This window comes from Urtica dioica, chromosome 12, assembly GCF_054948205.1.
Source record: "Urtica dioica subsp. dioica isolate 48M chromosome 12, U.dioica_male_clone48M_v1_H2, whole genome shotgun sequence".
Taxonomy (NCBI): Eukaryota; Viridiplantae; Streptophyta; class Magnoliopsida; order Rosales; family Urticaceae; genus Urtica; species Urtica dioica.
Genome location: NC_142767.1, coordinates 2,577,186 through 2,586,098, shown reverse-complemented (window position 1 = coordinate 2,586,098; position 8,913 = coordinate 2,577,186).

Sequence of the window (8,913 nt, the reverse complement as noted above, 5' to 3'; positions counted from 1 at the left end):
GAGGGCCGGGAGCTGTTTGGGCGGACCGGGACTGAGCCGAGGGGGTCACGGGGCTGAGCCAAGGGATGGTCACGGGGGGCTGAGTCGAGGAGGTCACGGGTGGCGGGGGGACCGGGGCTGAGCCGAGGGGGTCACGGGCGGCAAAGGGAGGACCGGGGCTGAGCCGAGGGGGTCACGGGTGGCAGGGAACCGGGGCTGAGCCGAGGGGGTCACGGGCGGCCAATGGCGGAAGAGGACGAGTAATCAGTGGCGGCTTCAATGGCGGTCGCCGTCGACGGACCTGCAGCTCGGAGAAAGACAGAGTGAGATTGAAAGAGAGAGGGGGAGAGAGAGAGAGAGAGAGAGAGATTTAGTAATTAATGCAGACGATTTAGTAAATGCGTAACTGATATGATGGCATTAGTTTAAGATGTGTAACTACTGCAAAAAAATTTGTTACGTCCGTGTAATTAGTTACCTCTTAATTTGAAAAATGTCAGTCTACTTCAATCTAACTGCCCTAATTGCCACATTCATGAATCATCAAGGCAAACGATGTGGAGATACATCTTGCTTGAACTCCTTGTCGTGAACGTGAAATGATTGCTGATTGCAAACATGCCCAAATGCTTTTTCAATACAGCTTTGTTAGCATATAAACGTCAAGGCAGATGGAATCAGCATTTGTCGTAGTATCCACTCCCAAGGTCTGTGGTGACTCGGTTTCCCGGATTCCGAACTGGAACTAGAATAAATAGAGCAGCTCTGGTGAACTCTTGTGTCGGAGTCGCTGTCGTTGATGGGGATATCAGATTCACTACTTTCCTCGACAGGAAACGACATTGTCGGTTCATGTGCTGGTTCAGTCCTGTAAAAACCACTTTCACCGATGTTCAAAGTTGAACCAACGCGGGCACAGTCAGGGTCTGCGTTTAATGGCAAAATGTCCAAAACAAGTAACAAATTTCTTTTATCCGGTCTCTCTTGAATATGAAAATAACATGCCAAACTCATGTCAGAGTTAATTGTTACCAATTTTACTGCCCCTTTAGTCTCGTATTTAATCAGCAACTTTTGAGTTTCTTGATTAAACTTGTTGGGAAACAAGGGCGGGTATCAGACACAAAAGATTGCTCCGACACAACTCGTCGGTGAAGCATGTAGGATATAGACATGAACAATCGCTCTGATACCACTTGTTGGAGAAACATGAGCGGTATCGGACACGAACAATCGCTCCAATACCACTCGTTGAAATTATGTGCTCACCTTGATAACCATATAAATTGCGGAATAAATTAATTACACTAACAAGAGCTAATTAAATGTATGGTTATCTAACAAGATCTAGATTTACTTTATTAATTAAATAATGAAAGCATTCAAACATGTCAAGCAACCAATAAGAACAAAGAACAAGGTGTTGGAATTGATCTAGGGTTTAAGAAAAAGTTTAACGCTTTTTTAAGCGGCGGAATTTTAAAAAATTTCTTTTTCAAGTAAAACAGATTTTACTAACCTAGACAAAGAGCAAGCACATGTAAATAAAACTAATATGAGCTTAATAAATTTACTAACCTCTTTAGAAGCTTGAACGTTGATGAGCCTTCGGAAGGTTGAAAACGTTCGTCTCCCTCGCAGCACGTCTCTCTTTCTTTCCTCGGCAACTTGAGCAACCACGAAAGTTTCTATCACTAAATCACTCGAAATAAAAGGAATCAGTGAGTGAGCACTTTTAAACACTACGACTTAAGAACGAGTCTTGAAGTCGCAGAGCTAAACTCTAGGTCAAATGTGGACCTAGGTGCCAAAACAATAAAACGAAATTGACTAGAGAGAGAGAGGAGAGGGGCGGCCAAGTCTAGAGAGAGAAGCTCTCAATCTCTAAAACTTTGGATGAATGAAATGAGAAGAATAAGGCCCCTATTTATAGGAGAGGCTTTACCTTCAATAAGGTAGTTTCCTCTTCTATAGAATATCACATATTCATGAGGAAATATTCCTTATTTCCTTTTCTCATTTGGGCGTGTAAGCCTTGGCATCTAGAAGCAAATTTGTTTCCTATTTTACTTGCATTGGCCGCCCATGTCATTTCCTTCTAGAGGAAATTTGTTTCCTCTTTTTCTTTTGGCAAGTATCTTCATACATTAATGCACAAAATAATCTCTCTTTCACACTAAGGGCTGCACGAAATTTGGTCTCCCATTCACTTGGGTTGGACGGCCAAAAGCCTTCTAGAAAGGCTTTCTAGGTTTTTCTTTAATTGTTCATGACAACATAAGAAAAGCCCATTAAGAATTTTCAAGTAAAATTCTATGAAATGAAATTAATTCACAAGGCCCAATAAACATGTTATGGCCGTGTGATATAATATTTCATCATATGACATTGTCAAAAAATTTATTGACATTCATTTCATGCCATGTCCAAAAAGATAAAATTACCCTTTCGACAATTTTCGTTCTTGTTTTGACTTAGCTTCTAGTTTAACTATTCCTACTCGATGTGATTCGTAACAGTGACCTCATGGATCCAAATGAACAAAGCTTGAGCTAAATACTTGGACTCAAAAGTTCACAAACCTTTTCCAAGTTTAGCTTAATGTCAACTGACTCCACTAAAGAGTTGACACTGAAAATCTCTCGGTTCAAATGAATTTATTTTCTACTCAATAATTCAACCTAATTGTAATGAGTGGATCCACAGAATATTATCAGTGTTTACCCTTCATGAATATCATTAGCTAGTCGGGATTTACAAAATTACCATTTTACCCTTCTAGCTGTTATTTCCTCAACTCATTTGTCGCTTGTGAATAAGTTAGAAACAATGTATTGACGAGGAGCTAACAAGTCACATTGTTTCATCCAAAAGAGTCAAGACTCAATTTGGAAACTGGCCAGTTCATTTATTCACACTCCAAGGAACAAAGCATGAGGTGATATACATTGCATTTCAGCAATCTTGTACATGAATTCCATATCTATGAGATCTTCACAAAGTTACTCATGACATTCTCACAACTTAGTACTTCACCAATAGGCCTTGTTCGGGATCACATAGTGAGTCCGAACTCTGACTTTCTCAAATGAGAATACTAAGGTGTGAAAAGACATGTCTCATTTCAGGATTAAGGTAAGCACGATGCAATTCATACGTAGTGACTTCGAGACATAAGAGGTTAAATGGTTTATTCTTATCTTGTCTCTAGAAGTGCACTGGTCAATTCAGTACCTTCGGAAGATACCTAGAAGAACTATAGAGTCTCCAACTCTCAATGCCCTATAACCAGACATCATAGATTCTCCTAACAATCGTACTGAGGTCAATAGTCCTTTGACCCTTAGATTGCGAATATATCGTTTTAAGCAAACTACGAAGAGTTTGTTCATGAAAATCTACATTTGTCTCTTCGTAAGTTGTTAAGTTTGTTTATGGACTAAAAGACTAAGGTTTTATCATAAAGCTTCAGACAAAGAAGATTGAATGAACGTTTCAATTTTTATTAATAAATAAGCAGTTACAAGCAAGAGTCTTCGTAAGACTATATGACATCAAATGTACATAAATACACACTACAACTCTTCTTGTGGGCACCATTGACAACGCAAGGTTCATAGATAACTTACGGATTGGGCTCACGAATAGAAACTTCAAGTTTTCTCAATCCGTTTTCAAATGCCTTGATCTCCTTCTTCAAGCTTTCAGATCCTCGTACTCCTCTTGATGATACTGTAGTCTTTCGAAACGTAATCTTTGGACGAATAAAGAAAGACGGCGTGGGACCACACTCTTTAATCTCACACGATCAAGAAACAATGTTGTTTCAAGATCTCACTCTTGTTTTCTAAGAACGGAATAGAGTAATTCCAAGGAGAGAGAGAGAGAGAATTCGGCCACGCACTATGTTGGGCTAAATTTCGATCTTCCAAAAGCTTATTTTTCTCTTCTCATGAACCCCTATTTATAGTAGTGCAAAAGATATATTCTTGGTAGTTTCCAAAATGTATTATTTCATTTTATTGTGTTCACACTAGTGAATCAAAGCTTAGCCTTTGGATCTCATCTCATGAATCCGACTTTCTCTCTTAGCCATCAGATCAATATCTATGAGATTTTATTTTATGTTTAAATAGAGAATATTTAATTATGAGAGAATAAAGGAAATATCTTATTTCCTTTTAAATATTATTCTTTGCTAATATTCATGAGAGAGAATAAACGACAATATTTTATTTCCTTTTAAATATTATTCTCTCCTAATATTCATGAGAGAGAATAAAAGACAATATCTTATTTCCTTTTAAATATTTTTCTCTCTCCTTTATTTAAACAGCTAAAGAGAAAATATTGGTAAGTACCAATATATAGCAAACGAATTTTATAGCACACGGCCAAGAGATTCGCGCGACTTCTATGTTGCCAAATACTAAAATTCGACTATCACATGTTGCAAGGCCCAATTGCTTAAAACTCAATTAATTATTTATTTACTTGGTCCAACAATAAACAAATAAGAAATTGATTAATTATGTACTTGATCAAACAATAAATAATTAATACTACCATAAATAATTATTTAATTATGCAAATACCTATATTTCAGAATTGATGTTGTCAATCACAATTACAGCTTGTGAGATTATAATAATGAATCATTATTATTAGAGGTTCTTTATTCGTCTTATCGAAGCCGAATCAGAGACTATGGACCTAGTAATAGAAGCTTAACAAATCCGATGAAAAGACGAAAAAGTCATTTCTCTTTATCACATCGATTTGTCTAATCTTGGTCAGACTCCACCTAGGTACGCCAAGACTGAACTCTCATTTATACTAGAACTATATTTACTTATCGTGACGAGTGTCCACTGATCTAGTTAGTACGTGATCAAGATCATCCAGGTTCAACCCGTATCGAGAAAGGTCAATTAATCCGTTATACATTTCTTGATACATATATACCCAAAGCACTGTTGCTTCCCTAGCGAAAGATTCTTCCGAACGTACATACTTCGGAAGTGCCGACAATCTATCGGTTATGCAATCAACCCCTAGGTGAGTGAACATTCACCTTCTTTCAGGAAGGTTGGATTTCGTATATGTCAAACACTTCCCACTCGAATCATGCTCCGAAATTACCAAGACATAAGTTGTGATTAGCATGATAGTAGCTGTTGTCGCTCGTTTTCGAACAACGATTTAGGAACCGGAAGCGATTAGGCCCAAGGCCGGACCAAGTGGCCTCGCTTCGGTTCGAGCGTGGCGGACTCGGTATCCTTCCCCATTAGCTGTGTACGTCCCTTGAGTTCATCCAAGCACCTGAAAAGGAAGAAAGAACACGTGAACTACAAAGAGGAAACAGAGGGGGCGCCTCTGTTTACCTCTCCGACGCTCAACATTAGTGGGATTGAGGTGGAGTATAGAGGTTTTAGAGGGTGAGAAGCCAAAGATGAGTGAAACGAGTGAAGTATGAGTTCGACAGCGTTTCGGGACTCAAAAATGGATTACCTTTGAGAGAGGGCGGACCTCTCTATTTATAGGCGACCAAGGGGTCATTGAGGCACCCCTTGGCCGAGAAGGATTTTGGGTCGGCCATTGGCCGGGGCAAGCTAGGGTCGGCCATTGGCCGAGGCAAGCTAGAGTCGTCCATTGGCCGGGGCAAGCTAGGGTCGGCCATTGGCCGAGGCAAGCTAGGGTCGTCCATTGGCCGGCCGGGAGCTGGCCGGACGGGACTTGATCGGCCAGGAGTCGATCGGACGAGACTTGGCCGGCCGGGAGCTTGCCGGATGGGACTTGGCTGGCCGGGAGTCGGCCGAACGGGACTTGACCGACCGGGAGTCGACCGGACGGGACTTGGCCGGCCGGGAGTCGGCCGGACGGGACTTGGCCGGCCGGGAGTCGACCGTGGCCGAGGCAAGCCTTGGGCCGGCCAATGACCGAGGCAAGCCTTGAAGCCGGCCATTGGCCGAGGCAAACCTTGGGCCGGCCAATGGCCGAGGCAAGCCTTGAGCCGGCCATTAGCCGAGGCAAGCCTTGGGCCGGCCAATGGCCGAGGCAAACCTTGGCCGACTGGGAGGCCCGGCCGGGAGCTGGCCGGACGGGACTTGACCGGCCGGGAGTCGACCGTGGCCGAGGTAAGCCTTGGGCCGGCCAATGGCCGAGGCAAGCCTTTGAGCCGGCCATTGGCCGAGGCAAACCTTGGGCCGGCCAATGGCCGAGGCAAGCCTTGAGTCGGCCATTGGCCGAGGCAAGCCTTGGGCCGGCTAATGGCCGAGGCAAACCTTGGCCGGCCGGGAGGCTGCCGGCCGGGAGCTGGCCGGACGGGACTTGACCGGCCGGGAGTCGGCCGGACGGGACTTGGCCGGCCGGGAGTCGACCGGACGGGACTTGACCGGCCGGGAGTCGGCCGGACGGGACTTGGCCAGCCGGGAGTCGACCGTGGCTGAGGCAAGCCTTGGGCCGCCCAATGGCCGAGGGAAGCCTTTGAGCCGGCCATTGGCCGAGGGAAACCTTGGGCCGGCCAATGGCCGAGGCAAGCCTTGAGCCGGCCATTGGCCAAGGCAAGCCTTGGGCCGGCCAATGGCCGAGGCAAACCTTGGCCGGCCGGAAGGCTGCCGGCCGGGAGCTGGCCAGACGGGACTTGGCCGGCCGGGAGTCGGCCGGGCGGGACTTGGCCGGCCGGGAGTCGACCGGAGGGGCCTTGGCCGGCCGGGAGTCGACCGGACGGGCCTTGGCCGGCCGGGAGTCGACCGGACGGGCCTTGGCCGGCCGGGAGTCGACCGGACGGGCCTTGGCCGGCCGGGAGTCGACCGGACGGGCCTTGGCCGGCCGGGAGTCGACCGGACGGGCCTTGGCCGGCCGGGAGTCGACCAGACGGGCCTTAGCCGGCCGGGAGGTGGCGTTGTGATTTTGCCCTTGTCGATCGTTGACGGGCCGACAACAGTAGTCTTTTAGCGAATGAGTTAAAGAGCGCGGTAACATGATCCAGTGTCCATGATCACTTTAGGATTTAGATCAAGTGTCACTGTGACCATCATAGCGACCACAGTTAGTGTGTCGTAACGGTACTTAAATGACACCTCTATAATCAAACTCTGTCCGGGTCGTGCACTTACCACAAGTGCACTTACCCAGTAAAAATAATTAAATTGAATGTAGAGTCGAGAACAGTTATTGCAGTTGCGTAAGTACCTTTCAATGACCTGGTATAAGTTGTAACAACTAAAAATTGAAAACTAAACCAAAACTGAAAATTAGTGTAACGTAATATAACTAAAATTCAAATTTAGATTATCGATTCGGTTCTAAAAATCGAATCGGATATCGATTTTTAACTTTGACAAAATCAACTATCTGATATTTAATCGATTATAATAACGCTAGGATTGGATGGCTTATTACTACTTGAATTTTGATCATTGTAGTAGTGTAGAACAAGGTATGAATTTAAAAATATAGATTTAAAGTGATAATTTTAAGAACTGAATAACTGGTTTGTTCAAGCCAGTTTTAAAATTGGACCCGGATTGTAAATAATTGGATAATCAAATTTTGAAAAACGGGTATTAAAATTGGATAACATAAATTCGGTTTTGGACTAGATTAAACTCTTTTATTGGACCAAATTTTCAAAATCGAATCAAAGCAATTCAATTCGCCCCAATGTTAACTAGTATTTTTGGCAGTACTATAATTTTTCATGATTTCATCAACCTCCAGTTTCAATTTTGGTGCTTCAATTGTGTACACACTAATAACTTAATCTTAGAAGAAAAAAAAAACACATAGCATTTTGCTAATATTAATGATTTTATACATTTCTGTTTGCTTGGTACATGATTTCTAAGTATCAATGTGGAAATGATAACAACTTTGCTTGCGATTAGGACATACAATAGTTGACTACATGCCAAAAGGCATGCAAAATCTACTCAAAACCTAAGGATAAGGCTAATCCATTACCCTGGTATTATTTATTCATTATTTTATTCATCACTCTCATATTATAATTGTAAAGCAAAAATACTTTATTAAAAAACAATAAAGCAAAATAAAAAAGTGGGGTAAGAAGATGTAACCTAAGCAATAGATAACGTATAATAATATGGAATATCGGCATATCCACTAAACAGTTTTTATGGTTGAAACCATGCTTATGAAATAAATAATCAAATGATGGTACTTAGACTATCTCCGACCCACCCTTAATTTGGGGTGGGATTTGACATATTTGAGGTGGGATTGCTCCAACCCACCCCAAATTTTACCCCAAATTTGGGGTTGATAAATAGTATATCACCAAATTTGGGGTGAAACTATACATACACTCCAAATTTGGGGTGAAATTATTTATAATTACAAATTCACCCACAAAAAAATTAATTTGTAATTTAGACCCTAATATAATATAATTTATGCAAAAAAAATACATATTATCAATTAAAAAAGAGAGTAAATAATATAACATTGATAATAATACATAACATTAATTAAGCACAATACAACCAAATAAAATACATATCAATTATATTAACAATTATACAAATACAATCTTAAATAAAAATTAAACTTACAACGTACACCATATAATAGAAAAAAAATACAAAAGCATGCATAATTCAAAATAAACACACAAATTACTTGAACAAAACTATCTTTAATAGTCTGACATATCGGAGTTAGATGCTTTGATTTTATTGAAGTATTGGCTAAAATTTTCATATCCTTGTTGTTGAAATTGGTCTTGTGATTGTTGAGAAGATTCATCTCTACTTCATAAAATATTCATTTGTCTTTCACGAAAATGCTCACGCACATTTGGATCGGTTATCCTACTTAAGTCCATTAAGAGAATTTTTATCTTCTTCCTTTGATTTTCTAAACGCTAAATTATCTTTCATAACATAAGTCAAATCTGGGGCATCCTAGTTC